This window comes from Barbatula barbatula (assembly GCF_947034865.1).
Source record: "Barbatula barbatula genome assembly, chromosome: 15".
Taxonomy (NCBI): domain Eukaryota; kingdom Metazoa; phylum Chordata; class Actinopteri; order Cypriniformes; family Nemacheilidae; genus Barbatula; species Barbatula barbatula.
Genome location: NC_136778.1, coordinates 20,509,746 through 20,523,919, shown reverse-complemented (window position 1 = coordinate 20,523,919; position 14,174 = coordinate 20,509,746). Strand labels below are relative to the sequence as shown.

Sequence of the window (14,174 nt, the reverse complement as noted above, 5' to 3'; positions counted from 1 at the left end):
CTTTTAACAAACGTCACCCAGGACCTGCCGGTGAGAGCTCAACTCTTGCAATTACCAGTTAAAGTGGAGGTGCGTGCCATGTTTTAATTAACGGTGTATTATGAATGATATTTGGCTAAAAACCGAAGACTACTACATTGGGATTGTGTTTGTGCTGTCTGTTGGTGCCACAGAAAGGTGTGAAGTACAGTACATAGAGGGCCCTACACAAACATTTTTATTGAAGTGCACTCTCTTTAGGGATTGTAAGAGGAACGTTGAATGATCTACAGTATATTGGAGGGCTTAAGAGATCAGTAATTTATGAACCATGGAATCTAATTATGATTTTCATTAATCCATCATTGTATTTGAAAAGATTTGTTTGTTAATCATTTATATATGGTATAAAAGTTCATTAATCTTAATATTATTTTTACAGCCTATATACGTATTTACGCACCGATATATCGGCCAATAATTGGAACCGGTTGATAAAAGTAATATTTTACACTATCGGCTATCGACAGATAGTGTAATGAGCAGGGTCGATAATGTCATTTTTACATTTACATTTACGGTTTTATCCTAAGCGACTTACAGGAAACAAAACAGGACATGAAATGTCAATGAATTTGTGCATTACCAATTTGATGTTTAAAATTAATGTCATTATATGCATTAATAACATTCAATTTAGAGAAATGTAGTATCAGTGCATCTACGCTTTTTTACTAGACAAAGGCATTGCCAAGATTGGTTTAGTTATAGTTGCAATCTGTAATTTTAGTCTCTCTATCGCCATCTGTGTTTAAACATAAAATTGCAGGTTACTTTTTCATATTTAATATAATAAGGATTTTTTTAAAGAATAAAAAGTAATTTCAACTTACTTTTTTAACCTGTTTTACAATTTTCTTTTTGTCCTGTTTTAACCAGAAGTGAGTTGATGTAACTTAAAAGATAAGTTTAAATGGCTAAACGTATTTTGACATGTTGATGTCAAATGTAAAAAAGCTGAAATGACTTGTAGAGGTAAATTCTTACAGTCATAACCTAATCCAAACTAGCCCGATAACCCGATGATTTTTTTAATCCACAAATATCTTGATTGCATTGCATTAAGTAGAGCTAACTTACTACCAGAAATGGTTTATGAATATTCAATAAACTGCTTGTCTAGACACTACCTAAAAGTTAAGAAACAACATCTGCATAACCTATTAACATCCCTGTGATATTGGGGTGTCCAAATAGGATCTATCATTTCCTCCGATCTATCTGGGAGTTTTTCCATCAAAATTTGTGCATTTTAACGGGTGTCAAGCATCTCTTGCACCGGTGCACCCAAATCATTTTTCACCATCGTGCACAGTAATTTTCTTTTGCAAGTGCACTGTAGGGCCCTGACGCAGCAACTCGAGTTGGTTTAAGCTCTCTGATTACAGCTGCTCTGGACCCGGCAGAGCCTGAGATCTGCTAACTCCTATGAAGTAATGGCTGGATGGGCAGCACCATCTGATCATTAGATTTCTAAGTTCAGACAGTTTCCACTGTGAGGGTTGAAATGATAACAAATGGGAAGGAGACAGAAAGTTTCACCGGGGGCCTTGCTGAAGAATCTCTCTCCCTGTAGCTCTTCAATTCAAGCAACACAGTCCGGCTCGGAATCTAACCTTGCATATCCAAGCTGGTGAGATTGACATTTTCAATTACATTACATTGGCCCACAGCACTTCATTTTCTTTTCAGACCTTAGAACTGTAAAGCCAAATTGTAATAAAACAATTCCTTGTGATAATAAAGATTGTCCATTGTATATGCTATCATGGTCCATTCACATATTTAAGCTTTTAAGCAGCATTAGCATGGAATCGGAAGGCAGCAGCGAAATATCGTTTTTTTTCATTAAAGAGGGAACGGCAGACAAGATTGATGTTTGTTGAACATTGCACTTTCTCTTATATAAAACCTGATGCAGAGTTTCCCAGATGGCGACAAACATTTACAAGGTTATTGCTGAATTTTGTTGCGACTGAGAGCGTAATGTCTGGCGTCGCTCCGCCGTGGGTGGTAACGGGGTAACCAAGAGTGATAAAAGTAATTTGAGTTGCAGCAGGGGCCTGTGCTGATGCAGAAGGGCTCTATCTCTCCCACATGCAATGTTCGCTGACACCAGTAATACACTACACAATCCAATTCCGTCCCTCCGATCAATGGCTCCAACACAAAGTCAGCCCCAGGCATCAAATCTCTCCCAGAAAGCCTCTATCTCTGCGGCAGCCTGCAGACAGCAGCGCACTACCTTGATCTCTTGGCAAGGGACTGAAATATATGCAGCAACCATCATCAGTGAAAACACAACAATAGTTACCCACTGTCCAGCAGCAAACGTTTAGGCTTGATTAGGCTAGTTTTGATCGTTTGGTCCGAATCCCAGTTAGATTCAAGTTCTGTCTTCACATTTAATTGTCTGGCTACAAACCACAGTCATTTGCGTCGTCACCGCGAGTACATTATGCCATCTGTTTACGCTGTAGCTAGGTTGAGATCCACATGCCAGCTTCAGTCTTCACCAAGTATCTTGTCCTTTCGGCTATACTAGAGCAACGCCATGCGCGCGGTACGAAAATCACGAATGCAGTGCAAAGAATGCAAGCTGCTCACTAAAAGCACTTTCTGCAAGGACGAGTAATAATGTGAAATAGATCAGACAATTTTATCTCGAAGAAATACACGTTTAGTTAAGTAAGGCTTAATTGCTAAATGCATGCCAACAACAAGCCATTACTATTGGCGACTTTGCACTACTATATAATGAAAGTATGATTTGATTATACAATATTTTTAACAGTTACTTCTGCTAATAAACATCTTATGGACAATTTGCAATAGTATGATTCATTATACAATGCAATGACTTGATTTTACAGTGCTGTGAAATCGATTAATCACAATTAATCGGTTCTAAAGTAAATAATTTTTACTTTACGTGTTTATATAAAAATAAGTGTATGGTGTATCTATTTATAGGTATTTATAACTACAAAGACACGCATGAATATATTTACTAAAAATAATATACTGGTACACCCAAATATTTACTTTTGAACCGATTAATCGATTTGACAGTACTACATATTTTCCTGTTTATTTTTGTACAGTCTCTACTGCTAAAATCTATTTCCTGTAAAGTTGCGACAATGCAAAACTGCGACAAGTGCAATATACCTACATTTGGACTTGAATTCAATAACATTTTAAGGAGATTGTGAGATCGATGTCAGAAAACATCAGCACTTCCAAGTAGCTGATCAAAATGAGTACGCTATCCTTTCTATTCAGTCCTCATCGGCATAATATATCAATATATGAAAGCTCAGGTCGGCCCGAGGGATTTAGATATGAGTAAAAATACTTGTGGCTTCAAACAACCACGCGACCCCTGATCGGGGCATCGAGTATCAAATGCATCACTGATCTTTGCGTATAGGTTTACATAGAACATCTACATGACCTAAGAGGTAAATTTAGCGTGAGGTTAGAGCTCATCAAAACTGCATCACAGAACATGCAGGAGATGAATCGATTGGATGAGATTGATGTCCTCCCGTTTGAGTCGAGGCCAAAGCACTGAGGGCCCCTTCCGCCAGTCAGCCGTGAAATGCTAGAGTGATTTCGTGATATTTGGAGGGTGGCAGAGAACATTTGTAGCGTTTGGAGGTCTGCAGGGCTCTCATCATTAGGAAAAGTGATGGCCCTGTCAAGACCCTCCTGCTAACTTAATTCCAACATTAATATCGCAGCATGAATGGAATGGGAACACGGCTGAATATTTAAAGTAGATACACACTTGCACAATCGCAGATAATGAGTATAAATGCGTCTTGACTATGGACCGTATAGCGCAGACAAAAGTGTACATCAGAGGGTGGTATTATTCACCTGTTGATTTGAAATTAAATCATTTTGGTGCATATAACATCAGTGCTCCATTTCGGAATATGGGTTAGATGTCAGATTCAGTGGAGGGGGGAAATATAATAAACACTTTAACATAGTGTCCTTTCAAAATACTATATTACAAGCTTTAAAAATGTTTAATATAGTAAGTGGGAGTAGTTTTAATAAATTACTTAAAACACAATTCATTATATGCATTTTCCAACTTCCTTAGCAACAGACTGCTCGCATGATTCCTCTGTCTATTAATGTGGGGAGCAGTCTTAGTGCTGTGAGTCACATTCCCATTACCGCATGCTCATTCTAAGCAGAAAAAAACTTCAATACATATTCATACTGGTCTCTTCATTAACTCAATCCCAAAACGAGTGGAGAGGCAGGTCGAATTTTTTGCAGTTTTTCCAAATGTTGCCGGCAGTTTGCCATTCCCTTATTCACTGATTCTAAGAAAATATTTATTTATTTAACACTAAATAATTAAAGCCCATTACAGGATGGGAAAATGTGCAGTAATGTACCTAAACGTTGCCTTCAACCCTTGGACGCATTTATAAAAATCTTATACAACATAGGCCCTAAATATTATTTGATAAAAAACTGAATGAACATTAGAAATGTTGCAATAAAGAGAAATAAGTTTTACGCTGAGGCACAAATTCTTAACAGGAACTAAATAAAAACTTAATGAAACCGAATTAAACCTATAGCTAAACTAAAACATTTATATCAATAGCACATAATAAAATTGAGAAACTATTATTAATATAGTAAATATAGAAAAAAAAGGACTTTTTAAATATTGTATTATAATATAAAATAATTATTACTACAATTAATAACAATTTTAGCCAATCAAATTGTTTTATTTATATCTGATGGGTGGAGTTTATTAGTGTATACATGCGTTGGATGTCATAACCAGGACCTACAAAAAACATGAAGTCAGGTTTGCTTATATTTAACAGTTACTTAACTGTGAAAAAAAATCTCTAAAATTGCCTCATAATAAAGGTATAACATTTCATTAATTCATCATTTGATATTTTGTACAGACTATGCAGAATGAGAATTTAATATCATACATTTGTTATTACATGTCTGTCTGTCTAAGTTCGTGAGCGCTTAGAAATATTATTTTTGGTACTAATGTAATTTATGGTTTCTATAAGCTTTTATATTCACTATGAAAGAGATTTTTGTTCTTAATGGCATGAATCATGCTAAAGGCCATTACTTAAAATGCACAGTCCTGCACTGTGAAAAGAAAAGCAAATGCAAACTGAATGTAGACTTGAGCACTATTGTGAAGGGTAACGGCTTTGACTCGGTCTTCCCTCAAAGTCAAACACTTCACTTTGATCCTCTTCTTTACTCTGGGTCAGAGTTATTAAATATTTACCTTGCATTGCCTGTTGTTGGTGTTGCATGCAAACGGGGAAAACTCTTGGAAACGTTTTGGCATGCCGAAGAGCTAACTAAAATATAACTTTTTGATCATGCTAAGACTAAATGCTCTGATAAGAAATCTACATCATTTATGTGTATGTGCAGTAAAAGATGAAAAACATTAACAATGTCATTATTGTCAATTATATTTTTAAGTTTGGCATCAAGTCTATGATATCTGGTGAAAATTCTTTTAATTTGCATTATTTTCTACTTTCATACATTACATACAGAATAATATTATGACTAATACAAGAAGATTTTCTACTAAATGTTTCAAATAACAAAAACAACAAAAAATATGAAATATTCATGTATAATGAAAATGAAGAAAGTAGTTAACATTTACAAATGCTACACATATAATTTTCTAGTTTAAGTATTATTGATTAACGTCTCATTATGTATGATTAATAAAAAACTTGCTTTGGCATCATAGCTTTGCTTTTTTTTGCAAAACATGTATTAAAAAGCAACAGTAATGAGAATTTCTGAGGGCTTTTATTGTGGAAAATCGTGTTAAACCGGCTGAAATATACACATTATAAACACATCATACATTGTGTTTAATGAATAAAAGGAAATTTGTTGATGCGGGTGTCATGTTTGACATCTTGAAACCAAGATTTATCAAGTTATAGGCATGTATATGAACATGTACTGTACACCCAGAGTGCTGGTGCTTTAAATTGATCAGTTTTAAACACAAGACACTTAAAACATTAAACTATGTTTCAACAGCATCACTGTAACAAGTCATATGACTAAATTAGGGACCCTATAATAAAGGCAAAGATAGCAGCAACAGGTTAGGTAGTTTCGGGATGGATCCCATGCCAGCAAAGAAAATGCTGAGATGAATGCCACACATATCTCTCTCCAGGTATCACAGACCTCTTTGAAAGTTAAACACATTATTGCCACCTCTACGAATGATCAGACAATATTGAATTCTCCATTACAGTTCAACGGCTACTGCAGCAAACTCAATGATGCCCTTTGAGTTGGTTTGGGACATAACAGACATTTCAATTACCCTCTCAAACAAATCAAGCTGTGCACGGCGCGATGATTTATGAGCTGCCTGTAACACACTTAAGCGCAGAGAACAGACTAAATGATTGGGCTTCCTTTTGAGAACAGGGCCACAGCAGTACGGCCGTAATGACCTCCAGTGAGGTTTCAGTCGACGTGGTCCTTGTTTCTCTGTCTTTCTTGATATAAATCAATCATTGTAGCATTGTAGGTATACACTGGCTACAGGATAATGAGGGAAATAGTGTTGTTTTATCAAAGAAATGAATATGCCAGGAGAATGGAAGTTTTAGGCTGTTGCTGAAAGCTGGGTGTCATTTTTAAGGGATGTTGGCCGCGTGGTTGGGGGTTGCACAACAGACACGTCTGGTGGATGACACGCCACACCCATCTACACCAAGCTCAAAATCATGCCAAACACAAAGTGTTTTACTCACATATCTGTTTTATATAAAATGGCTAGAACAGTGGTTCTCACACTTTTTTGCCCTTTGTGTCGAGGGCATCGCTTTGCAGCCCCCCAAAGTAAAAACGTATAATCTTAAACGTATCATTTTAATAAACCAAAAACTGTAAGACAATGCTGGAACATCAATACATTTAGTTGGTGGTCTTGTTTTCTTGATGTTTGACTGCATAAAATGTATGATACATTTCTAAATATCATATAAAGCCACAAAATCTGTGCCCCTCCCTGGATCCATCTTGGGGCCCCCAAAGTAAAAAGGTTTTATTTGCCTTCTCACAACTTAATTGAAGACATCATGTTTTGAAGATTTCATAAGCCAACATGCCCGTTCTTTTTTGTAAGTAGTACATTTTGTGGTCAAAGCCACAACACAATTGTGTAGATTCTCACCCAGTGTTTAACATGTTTAAAAAGCTTTATTTAAACAAGTCATAAATAAGATATAGGTAAACTTTCAAAATACATTAAGGCTTATTTTAACAGATTACATCTTGAATTTTCTCATCCTGCTGCTTGTTTTTAAATATAAACCTCACTAAACTATGGGTTAGATTTACGCTTTGAATCGTTCGGCTGGGGTTCATTAAAGAAAGGCAATGTAAACGTACTGGGTAGTACAGAGCTGTGAAAGTCCATTAGGGATTTAGTTAATGAAATTGAAACAGCTTTGTAATCAAATTGGAATCCGCGCTGTAGATATTTAATTTAAATGTGTTTGCGAATTAAAGCCGTTTCAATTTGGACCACGGTTAAAACTGTGCTACATAAATTAATCAGAGTCAAATCTATTCTTTGTTTCTTTATCTTCCTAATGAAGGGCCATTAAACTGTGTATTGTAACACACTTTTATGGAATCAAAATGATATTGCAGCTTGAGACACTTTTTGTAAAAACAGAGGCATGCATAACCTAACCTATAGCTAGCCACAGATGCTGTGTGAAGTTCAGCAAGCACCGATGACGGACGGCGAGCTTCGAGTTGCCATGGTTACGCAAATCTAAGTTTTGCCTTTCCTTTTCTGGTAGAGAGCGCGAATAACAAGCGATGAACAATTTACCATCACCTGCTCCTGAAAGTTAGATGAGCAATATGACAGGTATTACAGTTAATCTGGGCTGATTCCGGGTGGAATACTTTTACAAACAACCTGCTACTGACGGGCAATGCACAAACGCCCTGGTGTGGGAGGCAGAGTGCCAGGTAAAGGACAAACAAGAAAGGGAAGAGTATAACAAGAAGATCTGGACCTACTCCATCCAGCCAGAGCTGCCTTCCTGGACACCTGCTAGGCTTCCTTTAAATGTCAAGATCACAACCGCAGACCGAGGATTGTTGATATACTGTATCAAATATTTAACACATCCTGAATAATACTGCTGGCGAAAACAAATAGAAAAATATTTGGAAGAATGCTTGTAACCAAACAGTTCTTGGCCACCATCGACTAGCATAATAGAAATATTTCCAATGGAAGTTTGCTTACATTCTTCAAAATATCTTATTTTGTGTTCAACAGAACAAAGACATTTATAAAGCACTACTATGGTGGCCAAAAACTGGTTACAAGCGTTCACCCAAATATTTTTATTGTATTCATCGGAACAAAGAGATTTATACAGATTCGCAACAACTCGAGGGTAAGTAAATGATGACAGAATGGTCAATTTTGGGTGAACTGTGAAATGTTATTGTAAAGACAAATTGTATTTCTTACCACAGTTAGAATAATGAATGTCAAAATTGAGTTTAGTGTGTACTTCTTTGGTTTAGTAAATTACTTTCATTCCATATTCTGAATTATAATGGGAACAAGTTTATTTAATCAGTCAAGCACCATTAGTTTATTTGGCTTTTTGGTGCAGAATGTTTTATGTGAATGAATGATTTTGAGTTATGTGATAAAAACCCATTTAAGAAAAATGCCTAATTTTAACTTGATTTGTCTACTGCCATCTCATGTCATTCATTCTTCTGCGGAACCCAAAAAGAGGACTGTGGTGAGGAAGGTCGGACGAGAGCCGTGAGGCGGGGCCGGTGGCGTGAGTGATAGTTGGAATCAGCTGTGCGCGCATCTCACGGAGGAGAACGGGAGCTTAGGACAAGCTGCAGGACTGTTGACGAGAGAGGAACGGGCCCGAACATTTGTGAAGTTTGTGTTTTATGGCCGGCAGTCTACCGTGAGGTGGCTGTCGGTCTTTTACTTCTGTGTTTATTGTTGTTTCATTTGATTAAAGTTTTGTTAAATGTTCACCAGTTCCTGCCTCCTTCCTTCCCTTTTATGGAACTTAAGGACATGTTGTTGGTAACCAAACAATCATTGACTTCCATTATGTATGTACAAAAGCACTCATACATTTCTCAAAATATATTTTGTGTTCCACAGAAGAAAGAGTCATATACATGTATCGAATGACATGAGAGTAAACAAATGATGAGATTTTTTGGGGGGTCCCACTAATACAAGATTAAAGTAAAACCCAGCACTGCTTCACCCCAATAATGATGCTTAAGACGTCCCTTGCAGGGTTCTTATTAAGCTTAACCAGAAATTCCCCCCTCGGTTAACTAGCTTAATATTTGGCTGACCAACAACGTGGCTACACTGCAAAATTCATAAGCATGTAGTCCATGCTGGTCTAAACTGGTCTTTTTACAGCAGGCTGCAACATGCTAATGCCTGGGAGGAGGGCCCCAAAACCTACAGTTAAATTGCAAGGATGTTTTCCAGCTACGGAGGCTTACGGAGATGTTAGGCGTGCTGATAAAGCACAAAAATGGGCCTCTTCATTCTCCGACAGGCGCAGATTTGCTCGCCAAAGCATCAAAAGACTGCAGACACAAGCAGCTGTCTGGCCAGCACTAATCTGAGTTAAACTCCAGCGAAATAAACAAGTCTGAGAGAAAGGGGCTGTAATGTAATGGAGGAAAGTGCTGTGAAAACCAGAGATAAATGGTTCCTTGCTGTCTAAACAAGATGAGAGAATCTTTCACGGAGTGGTCCTCCTGTGATTTGCGGCGGTTTCTTTGTCACAGGTCATAGCGCGCTAATGCGCATTTATTTCTCATGACCAGACCCTCCAGAGCATGGCCAAATCAAAACCAGTCCTCGCAGTACGACACCATTACCATATGAAGATCTCATCTTTCCGCGATCGTAACCGCCCTCCCTGCTGCGATGAGCACCGCTAATATGCTTCACCGTAATCAATGGATCCCCAACTAGTTTTTAGCAATGATCAATGGCAAGAGAAGAAAATGAATCCGAAATGAAGCAATGATTTAAATCCAAGGTTGTACATGAAAACCGTCAGAAAAAAGCTTCATGATTTCTAATGCACAAGGACCCCGTGCTGTGAACCAGCCAAGACAGGTTTTTAATGCGGTCCACCGCCCTGGGAAAAATGCCCGCTGACTTTCCATCAGAGGAGACAGGAAGGTGACATGTGGCCAACCGGCCAGATGTTTCCCAGGTAAGATGGATTGAGAAAGATTGCTCTGGATCTCGGTGACGGAGGAGGGGACGAATGAGAATAGGTAAAATGGTTTGATAAATAGAAGAGGGAATCTAGGTCGCCTGTCTACTTCTTGGAATAGCATAATGGCATGATCATTGTGAGTGGCCTAGTTTTTTGGTGCACTGGACACTTTGATAGCAAGCCATCTCGGAGACTTCACTTGCATATTAGGAGCATGACCATGAAATCAGATGATCAAAAAACATCAAAGAACGAACCTATGGAATAACTGTCAACTGTCTAAGTGTGGGCTTACACCTCTGTGAGTGAATCTGACTGGTGATATTTAAGAATTTATTTAAGAAGCTCATTGTCATTCCTCTCTGCAGTCACTGAAGCGGGGTTACAACATGGGATTAGGGGGGAAATTCACTGAAATTGAGTTGCACCAGTTTGTTTATTTGCACAATCTGTCTGCTTTGTCTTAACACCTGATTTACTAAAGGAATTATGCAAATCAGACAAAAGAGCAAATGAGATAAGACAATACGTTCTGAATGCAATCTGCACAGCACATTCTTAAACTTTAGGTGGTTGGTTCTAACCACCACTATAAATTGTGGATGATGCACATACACTTACAAAATAAGTTGTCGCTTTTTCTTGGTTCAACTTAAAAAAGTAAGTTTCCTGGTTGCCTTAAAATGTTAAGTTCATTCAACATAAGTTGAATTAAAGGGATATTTCACAGGCAAAACAAAATGTCCCCATGATTTACTCAACCACAAGGCATCCTGACTGAATATGACTTTCTTCTTGAAGAATAATGCAGTCAGAGTTATCCCTCTGAGACAACATCCTATTGGAACAAAACTAAAAATCCCGCATTCGTCACCAGAATTTACAACACGCTTAGTTAGTTTGCCGGACAAACAAGCCTCAGGTTCACACGCAGCCGAGGGATAACGGAAGCTAGACATCAACATTAACAGTGCTTTCAATATAGATATTTGTCTTAAAAAACACATCGATTCGCGCCAGAGTCGGCGCCAGAGAACACTTAACGGGAGGGCAAGTGGCTCGCAACGGGAGGGAATAATAAATAGTATAGCATTATAAATATAAAATGGGTCCAACATCTGTGCAAGGACACACTTAAACAACTTGAACAGGACAACGGCTAATTTTTCGTACATACAAACAAATTAAACGTTATTATTACAGTCAACGAAAACAACAGGTTGACAATTATATAGCATTCAGGCTTGCAAAAATGGTAGAAATACATAAAGTAAATTTTTTTAAAAGCTGAATGCGCCACGTGCATATATTAAACCTCATTAAAATTGTGTCCTTCCATTTGGTTGTTCATTTGCAAATTTCTAGCGGGTTCTTCACTCTGACTCCGCGCGTATGCATTAATACGTTCACGTTCGTAAATTCGTCTTTTTTAAACCAAAATAAACACACCACGGCTACCATTTTTTTTTGTATTACTATTTGTTTAAAATTATTTCAATGTTAAAAGATTTTTATTAATTATTTTCAGTAGGTATCACATTAATTTATAACTGTTGTTGTGTGGGGGCCCCGTGGCGCCGGCACTGTTCCGAAGACCTTTATTAAGACCACACAGCTATGTCGAGCACTTCTTTGATCGACGGATGTACTTCTTGGAGCATCAAAAAAGTTGACGCCTATTCACTCCCATTCTACCTCTTGGAAGTAAAATGATATGACTTTGACTGCATTATTCTTCAAGAAGAAAGTCATGTTCAATCAGGATGCCTTGAGGGTGAGCGAAACATGGGGAAATTTTGATTTGCCTGTTAAATATCCGTTTAACAAAAATGTTTAGGCTACCAGGTAACCTATTATTTACATTTACATTAAATTGCATTCTTTCCAAATCGACTTACATTGCATAGTACTATACATTTGATTTTTAAGTATGTGGGCTTAAAACCAACATTTTTTACAGTGTACTTTATTGAATGATCTGAAAATGATAAATGTATTTAAATGTACCTGCATCTGCATCAGCTCTTTCAACAAATTCAATTCAATATACAGTAGAGTTGGTTTACACATGCAAGTGACTAAGCAGATAGCAGAATCCTAGCAGACTTGGACAACAGTGATTATTTATTCAAAAACACAATTTTCTCCATGTCGTAACAGTAGCAGTTTGGGACATACAAGGTTTCTATGACCAGAATATTAAAATAGTTTATTGTGAAAACACTGGACTCTCAATTAAATATGCAGGGACGACATTTTCACAGAAAACAGCAAAAAGTACTTTACCAGCTTCTCTGCCATCTATTCAACACACAAAACTGCCACTTTATGACTAGGGTTTGTTATTCAGAATGGTATTGAAATCTTTCTCTTTCTAATATAGTTAAAAATAGATAAAAAGGAGTGATCACACGTGCGCAGTTGTAATATTTTGATCTCACGGCTCTAAAAACAAAGTGTGATTTTTATGCTACATGGGTGATTTGAAGATGACAGAAATGCGCAGGATTTTCACAGGGCTTGGGTTGAAAACTCTTTGGAGAGATTTTTAAGGGGTTCACAATATATTCTCTGAAAACTTTTATCTCTATAAGAGGGTTTAATTGAAAGCGAACCCCAGACTGCCATGTTCAGACACTCTCCTAATAAAGCCACCCAAAACACAATTTTCTTTTCATTCCGTACAAGAGAAACCATCTAAGATTGTTCCATACAGTCACCCGGGTCACTCTTATCCCCCCGGGAGAGCTGAACCCCAGAAACCCTCACAAAAGAAACATCTGCAAACCCACTCTGATCAACATTAACCCTTTCATCCCCTGACCTGCCACTACATTTGTAGTATCTCAAGGCAACACCCACAAGGCTCATGTCAGCCTTCAGTTCCACAATACACGAAAGCACCTTCAAGGCAGACAGAACAGAAGCTTCCGTGACAGCCGCTTCTTCCAGAAATCTGAGGAGACGTAAGGGTAGTGATATCTCGCAGTGGACTGTGGGTCTTAATGAGTCTCCAGGTTGATGGGTTCTAGCGGAAGAAGAGTAAGAGAGAGAAGCTCACAGGAACGTATGTCGGGTATGTGCGAACTCATGCGGCGTGACTGACGGCTGCTGCTGGGCCCAGAATACATAGCACGGGGAATTTAGTTGAATGACGCACTTCGATGTCAAGATTATTTCTCGGCACTGCGCTGGACTGTCAAAATCAGCAAGGAGACGGGTTTGAGGGAACTCCAGGAACAAACTGTACGGAATGGCGGATGAATAAAAGATGATCTGTTGTGTCACATACTATATCTCTGGCCGTCAAAATGGCACTGCAACGCTACGAATGCTGTTAAGTATTTACAATTGTGCGACACCTTAAAGGTACAGCTGACTCAAAAATGAAACTTTCTGTCACTATTTACTTTACTTGCGCTAGTGTTTTGTTACATTTTTTATATACTGTAACATATATAGTAGATGTGTATCGATATGCTTAGATCACGATTCAATACACGATACTGGGGTGGCTATTGCATCAGGGTATTTGTGAATAAAATAAATATGAAACTGACACTTAAATGACTGATTTTCCCCCAAAACATGAACAATTTTAGTAACATTTGTTGTTTTGTTTAAAGAATTGACAGCATTCAAGGTGTAATTAAACCATTTTTATGTTAACTAGTTCATTAAGAATGCACGACACGGATTGCCCATATTTGGTCGAGAATTGGTCACTTTTAATGTAAAATCTAGCCCGATATATTAAAGCTGATAAATCAATCATTTCTACTGTACAGCACTGTCTTTAACAAA

At 37.7% G+C, this 14,174-nt stretch overlaps 1 protein-coding gene across 2 annotated transcripts in view; it reads right to left on the bottom strand.

Annotated features, from left to right (window-relative positions):
- nrxn3b (neurexin 3b) overlaps positions 1-14,174 on the bottom strand; it is a 211,875-nt gene that overhangs the window by 38,293 nt on the left and 159,408 nt on the right. The window lies entirely within an intron of this gene.